The 12,122-nt window shown below is 39.4% G+C and overlaps 1 non-coding gene across 1 annotated transcript; it reads right to left on the bottom strand.

The window, feature by feature from the left end:
• Positions 1-10,817: 10,817 nt before the first annotated feature.
• Positions 10,818-10,925, bottom strand: LOC120095813 (U6 spliceosomal RNA). Its single transcript, XR_005491577.1, has one exon. It is a non-coding gene; the product is annotated as a U6 spliceosomal RNA (small nuclear RNA).
• Positions 10,926-12,122: the final 1,197 nt, after the last annotated feature.

The following is a 12,122-nucleotide window of genomic DNA, read 5'->3' as shown; positions in this document are numbered from 1 at the left end:
AGAAGGAGTAAATATTTAACTCCACATAAGGCCAGGCTAGGTGATAGATGCATGGCTCTAATAGGTTCAGGATTTGGAGACATCAGTTGGTAGAGATACAGAGAATACTTATCGTGAATGATACACATGGGTCTAACTTAATTCTTATACATTCTTAATAATCCTTATAGCACCATTGTGATATATCTGTCTGTCTCTGATGTCCTTATACAGTTAGAATCGATGGAATAAGTGTGCAAGTTCAAGAGTCTTTGAAGTTATCTGTCATTCAGACCACTATAAGATCTATACTCATAGTTTAACTAGGTAATTTATTTTCTTGCTTTTGGGCTTTTGAAATTTGTATATAATTTGGTTACAAGCTCCATATAGTATGTATAGCTGGCAAAGATTCTCTTCCATTATGAGGGTTGTCTTTCTATGTGGTTATTTCCTGTAGGGAGAAGATAAAGTCCACAATTTATATGATTTTTATATGAACCTGGCTATATTGGGGACCCAAATATCTCACATCTATGGGAATGGCAAAGCCTTCTGTGGATCAGGCTTAAGGAATGGTAAAGCATTGCCCTGGTTAAAATATGAATGTTAACATGGAGTTAACCATTAACTAGAACCAGTGTTGTTGGAGTTTTGTCTTTTGCTATGTAATTGTAATGTAAAATGCAGACCTGGTTGCCCCAGAGACAGGAGAGTCCACACATAGACTCAAGTGACATTATGTGATCTTGCCCTAAAAATATTTTTGCTTGATGAATAAAGGTGACAACAGCCGATAGCCGGGTAGAAAGGAGATAGGCAGGGTTTATGTTCTAGCAGCTAGGAGATGAGAATAGAAATACAAGGGATAGGAGTAAGAAAGTGACAGAATTCACCATGGTTAGGTGAGTCATGAAAATGTACCACTGAGGGCTGGCCAATTGGAGTTAAGAACAACCCAGACGAAACACAGTAAGTAATAACGGGGTAATTGGTAGGAAATATATTTTAATAAAATAGAGGGCATGTATCTGCCCAGCTTTTATGCTATTTAAGGCTTATTGTAAATATGAATATTGTGTGTGTCTTTTATCCTGAACCTAAGTTGTCAAAGATGGCATAGAAACTTAGTATTGGGATTAAAAATTTCAAGAACATATAGCCACCCAACATGGAGCAAAAACTCATTTTAAAATAATTTCAGATTCCTAAACGGAAAATAAATACTGCCCATTTAAGATTAAGAGGTGGAGAGAATTGGTTTCTTAGCAAAACTGAGTGCTTTTATTCCCCCCCAAGTTGCACAGGGTTCTAGAATGGGGCAAAATAGATGCTCATTTGGCAAACATAATTCTGGAGCACATAGCGTATGATTAGACACAGCTGCGCCCCCAAACCAAATCAAACAACGCACCAAGGAGTGGGCTAAAACTTCAGCCTCATGTCTTCCCAAATGCTGTTCATTGCTGCCTTGGATAGGCCGCTAATCACTCAGATACTAAAAGACCCGGTTATGCATTGAACTCAGAAAAATACTTCTCCACAGAGGACACAAAACAAGGATACATGCCTTCCACAATCAAAAAATTATAAAAAAAATAAATAAACTAAGACGTTAACACTATCTTAAGGAACTGGTATCTTTCAATATGAACTCCACCAGAAATAGTGGGGCTTTTTTGCTTACCACATGACTATGTTGACTTGAGAATCAGCTTAGACAGTAAATAAAAGGGAATTTAAATGAAATTAAATATTAAAAAGGGTACTAATTTAATTTTTATAAAGAGAAAGAAGATATATTTGTCCTCAGACATATTAATTTCTAAAGAAGGGAGAAATATATGAAATTGATATAATTATTTTAAGGATAAAAGAGAGAAATAAATGGAAATTGATATAAATGTTTCTTTTTTATTTACATTCCAGATGTTGACCCCTTCTTGGTACCCCCTCTCACAGTTCCTTATCCTATTCCTCCTCCCCATTTACTCTGGATGTACTATTTTCAATGTTCTAAGGAAGCACCAACTTAATTTCCTGAGTGGTTGTACCAGTTTGCAATCCCACCAGCAATGGAAGAATGGTTATCTTTCTCTGCATCCTCACTAGCATGTGCTATCATTTGATATTTTGATCTTAGCCACTCTGATTGGTGTAAGGTAGACTCTCATGGTCATTTTGATCTGTATTTCCCTGATGACTAATGACTTTGAACATTTAATTAAGTGCTACTTTGTCATTTGATATTCTTCTGTTATGGATTCTCTGATTAGCTCCGTACCCCATTTTTAATTGTGTTATTTGGTTTTTTTGAAAGTTAACTTCCAGATAGATAGATAGATAGATAGATAGATAGATAGATAGATAGATAGATAGATAGATAGATGATAGATAGATAGATCGATCCCTCTATTTTATGTCGGGTTGGTGACTTTTTTTCTCAATCTATACACTGCCTATTTGTCCTATTGACAGTGTCTTTTCCCTTCAAAAACTTTTCAGTTTCATGGGTTCCATCTATCAATTGTTGATGTTAGATCCTGAGCCACTTGTGATCTGTTCAGGAAGCTTCCCCCTGTGCCAATGAGTTTGAGGCTCTTTCTCACTTTCTCTTCTGTTAGATTCATTATAGCTGGTTTTAAGTTGACTTCCCTGGATCCAAATGGACTTGGCTTTTGTACAGGATTTTTATCTATTTTTCTTCTTCTACATAAAGACCATCAGTTAGACTAGCACTATGCCTTCCCTGTATGCTTTTGGTATCATTGTCCAAGCTGTCATGTGTCCACTGATACGTGTTTATTTCTGGATCTTCAACTCGATTCCATAGATCAACCTATCTATATGAATGCCATATGGTTTTTAATCACCATTTTTTAGGACTACAGGTTGTGTTAAGGAATGGTGATTCCCCCTGAAGATCTTTTATTGTTGAGAATTGTTTTGGCTATTCTGCGATTTTTTTTTCATATAAAATTAAGAATTGCTCTTTCCATATCTGTGAAGAATTGTTTTGTAGTTTTGATGGGGATTGCAATGAATCTGTACATTGCTTTTGGTAAGATGGCCATTTTCAATATGTTAATCCTACCAGTCCATGAGAATGGGAGATCTTGCCATCTTCTGAAATCTTCTTTGATTTCCTTCTTCAGAGACTTGAAGTTCTTGTCATATAGATCATTCACTTACTTGGTTTAAGTCACACCAAGGTATTTTATATTATCTGTGACTATTGTGAGCGGTGTTATTTCCCTAATTTCTTTCTCAGCCTGTTTATTGTTTGAGTTAATTTTATATCCGGCCACTTTGCTGAGGTTATCAGCCATAGGTATTCTCTGGTGGAATTACCATCATATTATCATCTGCAAATAGTGATATTTTGACTTCTTTCTTTCCAGTTTGCATCCCTTTGACTTCATTTTGTTGCCTAATTGCTCTGGCTAGGACTTCAAGTACTATATTGAATAGATAATTAGAGAGTGGGTAGCCTTGTGTCATCCCTGATTTTAGTGGGATTGCTTCAAGATTCTCTCCATTTAGTTTGATGTTGGCTACTGGTTTGCTGTATGTTGCTTTTACTATATTTAGGTATAGACCTTAAATTCTGATCTTTCCAAGACTTTTAGCATGAAGGGTGTTGTATTCTCTTAGGGTCTCGGTGACATCTTTCCATGATATTCTGGCCTTTACAGTTTCTGTCGAGAAGTCTGGTTAAATTCTGATAGGTCTACCGTTACATGTTACTTGGCCACTTTCCCTTGCAGTTTTTTTTTTATTAACTTGAGTATTTGTTATATACATTTCAAGTGTTATTCCCTTTCCCGGTTTCCGGGCAAAATCCCCCTCCCCCCTCCCCTTCCTTATGGGTGTTCCACTCCCAACCCTCCCCCCATTGCCGCCCTCCCCCCATAGTCTAGTTCACTGGGGGTTCAGTCTTAGCAGGACCCAGGGCTTCCCCTTCCACTGGTGCTCTTACTAGGATATTCATTGCTACCTATGGGGTCAGAGTCCAGGGTCAGTCCATATATACTCTTTAGGTAGTGGCTTAGTCCCTGGAAGCTCTGGTTGCTTGACATTGTTGTACTTTTGGGGTCTCGAGCCCCTTCAAGCTCTTCCATTTCTTTCTCTGATTCCTTCAACGGGGGACCTATTCTCAGTTCAGTGGTTTGCTGCTGGCATTCGCCTCTGTATTTGCTGTATTCTGGCTGTGTCTCTCAGGAGCGATCTACATCCGGCTCCTGTCGGTCTGCACTTCTTTGCTTCATCCATCTTGTCTAATTGGGTGGCTGTATATGTATGGGCCACATGTGGGGCAGGCTCTGATTGGGTGGTCCTTCAGTCTCTGTTTTAATTTTTGCCTCTCCCTTCCCTGCCAAGGGTATTCTTTTTCCTCATTTAAAGAAGGAGTGAAGCATTCACATTTTGATCATCCGTCTTGAGTTTCGTTTGTTCTAGGGATCTAGGGTAATTCAAGCATTTGGGCTAATAGCCACTTATCAATGAGTGCATACCATGTATGTCTTTCTGTGATTGGGTTAGCTCACTCAGGATGATATTTTCCAGTTCCAACCATTTGCCTACGAATTTCATAAACTCGTTGTTTTTGATAGCTGAGTAATATTCCATTGTGTAGATGTACCACATTTTCTGTATCCATTCCTCTGTTGAAGGGCATCTCAGTTCTTTCCATTTTCTGGCTATTATAAATAAGGCTGCGATGAACATAGTGGAGCACGTGTCTCTTATATATGTTGAGGCATCTTTTGGGTATATGCCCAAGAGAGGTATAGCTGGATCCTCAGGCAGTTCAATGTCCAATTTTCTGAGGAACCTCCAGACTGATTTCCAGAATGGTTTTACCAGTCTGCAATCCCACCAACAATGGAGGAGTGTTCCTCTTTCTCCACATCCTCGCCAGCATCTGCTGTCACCTGAGTTTTTGATCTTAGGCAATCGTACTGGTGTGAGGTGAAATCTCAGGGTTGTTTTGATTTGCATTTCCCTTATGACTAAAGATGTTGAACATTTCTTTAGGTGTTTCTCAGCCATTCGGCATTCCTCAGCTGTGAATTCTTTCTTTAGCTCTGAACCCCATTTTTTAATAGGGTTATTTGTTTCCCTGCGGTCTAACTTCTTGAGTTCTTTGTATATTTTGGATATAAGGCCTCTATCTGTTGTAGGATTGGTAAAGATCTTTTCCCAATCTGTTGGTTGCCGTTTTGTACTAACCACCGTGTCCTTTGCCTTACAGAAGCTTTGCAGTTTTATGAGATCCCATTTGTCGATTCTTGATCTTAGAGCATAAGCCATTGGTGTTTTGTTCAGGAAATTTTTTCCAGTGCCCACGTGTTCCAGATGCTTCCCTAGTTTTTCTTCTATTAGTTTGAGTGTGTCTGGTTTGATGTGGAGGTCCTTGATCCACTTGGACTTAAGCTTTGTACAGGGTGATAAGCATGGATCGATCTGCATTCTTCTACATGTTGCCCTCCAGTTGAACCAGCACCATTTGCTGAAAATGCTATCTTTTTTCCATTGGATGGTTTTGGCTCCTTTGTCAAAAATCAAGTGACCATAGGTGTGTGGGTTCATTTCTGGGTCTTCAATTCTATTCCATTGGTCTATCTGTCTGTCTCTGTACCAATCCCATGCAGTTTTTATCACTATTGCTCTGTAATACTGCTTGAGTTCAGGGATAGTGATTCCCCCTGAAGTCCTTTTATTGTTGAGGATAGCTTTAGCTATCCTGGGTTTTTTGTTATTCCAGATGAATTTGCAAATTGTTCTCTCTAACTCTTTGAAGAATTGGATTGGTATTTTGATGGGGATTGCATTGAATCTGTAGATTGCTTTTGGTAAAATGGCCATTTTTACTATATTAATCCTGCCAATCCATGAGCATGGGAGATCTTTCCATCTTCTGAGGTCTTCTTCAATTTCTTTCCTCAGTGTCTTGAAGTTCTTATTGTACAGATCTTTTACTTGCTTGGTTAAAGTCACACCAAGGTACTTTATATTATTTGGGTCTATTATGAAGGGTGTCGTTTCCCTAATTTCTTTCTCGGCTTGTTTCTCTTTTGTATAGAGGAAGGCAACTGATTTATTTGAGTTAATTTTATACCCAGCCACTTTGCTGAAGTTGTTTATCAGCTTTAGTAGTTCTCTGGTGGAACTTTTGGGATCACTTAAATATACTATCATATCATCTGCAAATAGTGATATTTTGACTTCTTTTTTTCCGATCTGTATCCCCTTGACCTCCTTTTGTTGTCTGATTGCTCTGGCTAGAACTGCAAGAACTATATTGAATAAGTAGGGAGAGCGTGGGCAGCCTTGTCTAGTCCCTGATTTTAGTGGGATTGCTTCAAGTTTCTCTCCATTTAGTTTAATGTTAGCGACTGGTTTGCTGTATATTGCTTTTACTATGTTTAGGTATGAGCCTTGAATTCCTATTCTTTCCAGGACTTTTATCATGAAGGGGTGTTGAATTTTGTCAAATGCTTTCTCAGCATCTAATGAAATGATCATGTGGTTTTGTTCTTTCAGTTTGTTTATATGATGGATCACGTTGATGGTTTTCCGTATATTAAACAATCCCTGCATGCCTGGGATGAAGCCTACTTGATCATGGTGGATGATTGTTTTGATGTGCTCTTGAATTCGGTTTGCCAGAATTTTATTGAGTATTTTTGCGTCGATATTCATAAGGGAAATTGGTCTGAAGTTCTCTTTCTTTGTTGTGTCTTTGTGTGGTTTAGGTATAAGAGTAATTGTGGCTTCGTAGAAGGAATTCGGTAGTGCTCCATCTGTTTCAATTTTGTGGAATAGTTTGGATAATATTGGTATGAGGTCTTCTATGAAGGTTTGATAGAATTCTGCACTAAACCCGTCTGGACCTGGGCTCTTTTTGGTTGGAAGACCTTTAATGACTGCTTCTATTTCTTTAGGAGTTATGGGGTTGTTTAACTGGTTTATCTGTTCCTGATTTAACTTCGATACCTGGTATCTGTCTAGGAAATTGTCCATTTCCTGAAGATTTTCAAGTTTTGTTGAATATAGGTTTTTATAGTAAGATCTGATGATTTTTTGAATTTCCTCTGAATCTGTAGTTATGTCTCCCTTTTCATTTCTAATTTTGTTAATTTGGACGCACTCTCTGTGTCCTCTCGTTAGTCTGGCTAAGGGTTTATCTATCTTGTTGATTTTCTCAAAGAACCAACTTTTGGTTCTGTTGATTCTTTCTATGGTCCTTTTTGTTTCTACTTGGTTGATTTCAGCTCTGAGTTTGATTATTTCCTGCCTTCTACTCCTCCTGGGTGTATTTGCTTCTTTTTGTTCTAGAGCTTTTAGGTGTGCTGTCAAGCTGCTGACATATGCTCTTTCCTGTTTCTTTCTGCAGGCACTCAGCGCTATGAGTTTTCCTCTTAGCACAGCTTTCATTGTGTCCCATAAGTTTGGGTATGTTGTATCTTCATTTTCATTAAATTCTAAAAAGTTTTTAATTTCTTTCTTTATTTCTTCCTTGACCAGGTTATCATTGAGTAGAGCATTGTTCAATTTCCACGTATATGTGGGCATTCTTCCCTTATTGTTATTGAAGACCAGTTTTAGGCCGTGGTGGTCCGATAGCACGCATGGGATTATCTCTATCTTTCTGTACCTGTTGAGGCCCGTTTTTTGACCAATTATACGGTCAATTTTGGAGAAAGTACCATGAGGAGCTGAGAAGAAGGTATATCCTTTTGCTTTAGGATAGAATGTTCTATAAATATCCGTTAAGTCCATTTGGCTCATGACTTCTCTTAGTCTGTCGACATCACTGTTTAATTTCTGTTTCCATGATCTGTCCATTGATGAGAGTGGGGTGTTGAAGTCTCCCACTATTATTGTGTGAGGTGCAATGTGTGTTTTGAGCTTTAGTAAGGTTTCTTTTACATATGTAGGTGCCCTTGTATTTGGGGCATAGATATTTAGGATTGAGAGTTCATCTTGGTGGATTTTTCCTTTGATGAATATGAAGTGTCCTTCCTTATCTTTTTTGATGACTTTTAGTTGGAAATTGATTTTATTTGATATTAGAATGGCTACTCCAGCTTGCTTCTTCTGACCATTTGCTTGGAAAGTTGTTTTCCAGCCTTTCACTCTGAGGTAGTGTCTGTCTTTGTCTCTGAGGTGTGTTTTCTGTAGGCAGCAGAATGCAGGGTCCTCATTGCGTATCCAGTTTGTTAATCTATGTCTTTTTATTGGGGAGTTGAGGCCATTGATATTGAGAGATATTAAGGAATAGTGATTATTGCTTCCCTTTATATTCATATTTGGATGTGAGGTTATGTTTGTGTGCTTTCATTCTCTTTGTTTTGTTGCCAAGACGATTAGTTTCTTGCTTCTTCTAGGGTATAGCTTGCCTCCTTATGTTGGGCTTTACCATTTATTATCCTTTGTAGTGCTGGATTTGTAGAAAGATATTGTGTAAATTTGGTTTTGTCATGGAATATCTTGGTTTCTCCATCAATGTTAATTGAGAGTTTTGCTGGATACAGTAACCTGGGCTGGCATTTGTGTTCTCTTAGGGTCTGTATGACATCAGTCCAGGATTTTCTGGCCTTCATAGTTTCTGGCGAGAAGTCTGGTGTGATTCTGATAGGTCTCCCTTTATATGTTACTTGACCTTTTTCCCTTACTGCTTTTAATATTCTTTCTTTATTTTGTGCGTTTGGTGTTTTGACAATTATGTGACGGGAGGTGTTTCTTTTCTGGTCCAATCTATTTGGAGTTCTGTAGGCTTCTTGTATCCCTATGGGTATCTCTTTTTTTAGGTTAGGGAAGTTTTCTTCTATGATTTTGTTGAAGATATTTACTGGTCCTTTGAGCTGGGAGTCTTCACTCTCTTCTATACCTATTATCCTTAGGTTTGATCTTCTCATTGAGTCCTGGATTTCCTGTATGTTTTGGACCAGTAGCTTTTTCCGCTTTACATTATCTTTGACAGTTGAGTCAATGATTTCTATGGAATCTTCTGCTCCTGAGATTCTCTCTTCCATCTCTTGAATTCTGTTGGTGAGGCTTGTATCTACAGCTCCTTGTCTCTTCTTTTGGTTTTCTATATCCAGGGTTGTTTCCATGTGTTCTTTCTTGATTGCTTCTATTTCCATTTTTAATTCCTTCAACTGTTTGATTGTGTTTTCCTGGAATTCTTTCAGGGATTTTTGCGATTCCTCTCTGTAGGCTTCTACTTGTTGTCTAAGGGAGTTCTTCATGTCTTTCTTGAAGTCCTCCAGCATCATGATCAAATATGATTTTGAAAATAGATCTTGCTTTTCTGGTGTGTTTGGATATTCCATGTTTGTTTTGATGGGAGAATTGGGCTCCGATGGTGCCATGTAGTCTTGGTTTCTGTTGCTTGGGTTCCTGGGCTTGCCTCTCGCCATCAGATTATCTCTAGTGTTACTTTGTTCCGCTATTTCTGACAGTGGCTAGACTGTCCTATAAGCCTGTGTGACAGGAGTGCTGTAGACCTGTTTTCCTCTCTTTCAGTCAGTTATGGGGACAGAGTGTTCTGCTTTCTGGCGTGTAGTTTTTCCTCTCTACAGGTCTTCAGCTGTTCCTGTGGGCCTGTGTCTTGAGTTCACCAGGCAGCTTTCTTGCAGCAGAAAATTTGGTCTTACCTGTGGTCCCGAGGCTCAGGTTCGCTCATGGGGTGCTGCCCACGGGCTCTCTGCAGCGGCAGCAACCAGGAAGACCTGTGCCGCCCCTTCCGGGAACTTCAGTGCACCAGGGTTCCAGATGGTCTTTGGCTTTTTCCTCTGGCGTCCGAGATGTGTGTGCAGGGAGCAGTCACTTCTGGTTTCCCGGGCTTGTCTGCCTCTCTGAAGGTTTAGCTCTCCCTCCCACGGGATTTGGGTGCAGAGAACTGTTTATCCGGTCTGTTTCTTTCAGGTTCCAGCGGTGTCTCATGCACAGGGGTCCTGCCGCTCCTGGGCCCTCCCCCACGGGAGCCCAGAGGCCTTATACAGTTTCCTCTTGGGCCAGGGATGTGGGCAGGGGTGAGCAGAGTTGGTGGTCTCTTCCGCTCTGCAGCCTCAGGAGTGCCCACCTGACCAGGCGGTTGAGTCTCTCTCTCACCGGGTCTGGGTCCCTTGCAGTTTTTAATTTTCTTTTTTTTTTTTTTTTACAGTTAAGCAAAGAACTTCCAGTTTTTTATTTTTAAAAATTATTTAACAAGGAGAAAAGTCAATCAAGTCTTTAAAAATTAGAATGGATTAATTTACAATAAAACAGTCAACTTAAAATACGAGCCCCTTCAGGAGGGCCACGGAGGTCAATACTTCTCCTTCAAACAGCAGGCTTGCACAGTTGATGTTCCGACCTATATTTAACATCACAGAAATACAAAAGCCAAAGAACTTCCATCCACCTTCCCTTCTCTTCAGAGTTTAAACACTTGCTTAGAGAAATACTCATATTTTTAAAAACCAGTTGTGTTTTTAAAAAATAGCTACAACTAATCTCATCGAGAATGCTCTTAAAACAATTCTTATAAAACACAAATACCCTTAAAGTAATTTTGTGGCACATCAGATAGTTTAAAGAAATAGCAAAATAAAACTAATGTTCAAGAATGATCATCTCTTTCTTCTAAATAGAAACCACCCAGGCAAAACGTTTTCCATTACTACCTCTGCTTCCCATAATCAGCAACACTAATTCTACCAGGTGAAATGCACCTTCTGATCCTAGGTCGTAGCTGCCAGCTTCAGAGTTTATGACTAAATACAAAAGAAGATAAACTAAGCTCACACATTCTGTAATGGGGAAAACAAACATATGTCTTTTTTAAAAAAAAATACGAACACTTCACGAATTTGCGTGTCATCCTTGAGCAGGGGGCATGGCTAATCTTCTCTGTATCCTTCCAATTTTAGTATAGGTGCTGCCGAAGTGAGCACAAACACATGTCTTTAGAGAGTTTTTGTCTATCTTCAAGTCATGACAAAGTTCACAGCAGTTTAAAGGCTGACTCTACAGGAGGCCAGCTAAAACACACCCACCTCCACTGTACACACAGCGCTTCTACGGCACTAAGTAAACAAAGTACTGAGTTACCAACTCACACACTCTAAGTCCTGGGACACATGGCACTTAACAGGTTTACACGGATTTGGTGTCAGAGGTCTTGGAACACTTATTTTCATACTCTTCAAGGTGTGAACCAAAGCTTCAATCAACTGCCTTACAGGAACATGCTAATTTGTGACAGTGGGCCAGGCACTCAGGAAGAGAGGCTTTGTGACTTTGAGGTAAACCAGATCTTCACTAATTATGCTCTCTAAAAAAACGCTTTGATACCACAACAACTGGACTTACTTGGCTTTTGAGTTTGTCACTGTTGTGCCAAAACCCACACCCTGTGGGAATATATGCTAGTAAGGGCATCTGAAATGGAGACCAACTACAGACACACATACATAGATGTATGTGTACACACACACACACACACACACACACACACACACACAGAGGGGATTTGGTCAAAAGGGCCAAGGAGAGTCACTTTCTCCCTAACTGGAGTTTAATAAACTTTTTAGGGATCCACCACCAGTTATACAGACACATTAAAAAAGAACAAGACCAAGTGATGGTTGGCCTCAAGCAGCTTCAGGAGGTTGACTGAGCCATGTTGTAAAAGACAACAGTTTGCTTAGGAATGCGAACCCCTTGTGAATGATCTCATCATTAGCACTGAGGAGCACAGCACATGTTTCTTCCCTCTTCTGATTAGTTTCTAGGTGACAGGGAATTTGCTTAACAATAAAAATTCATTAGAAACCAGATCAGCCAGGTGTGTGTGGTGGCATGTGCCTGTAATCCCAGCATTTGAGAGACTGATGCAGGAAGAGCATTGTGAGTTTGAGGCCAGCCAAGATTACATAGCAAGGTCCTGTTATAAACAAATGAATCCCAAGGATCTCAGATTTTTAGGTGTCATAAGATCAGAAGAGAAAATGGCCATTTTGGAATTAGGTTTGCCTTTTTCAATCAAGGCATCCAATTTTATGTTTTCATTCAAATTACTGAGCTGAGTTATATTTTAAGTATCACCACGACTAACAAAACTCACCAATGAATTATCAGGGCATTACCAC

Source organism: Rattus norvegicus, chromosome 11 (genome assembly GCF_036323735.1).
Source record: "Rattus norvegicus strain BN/NHsdMcwi chromosome 11, GRCr8, whole genome shotgun sequence".
NCBI lineage: Eukaryota > Metazoa > Chordata > Mammalia > Rodentia > Muridae > Rattus > Rattus norvegicus.
This window is presented reverse-complemented; position numbering and strand designations above follow the sequence as displayed.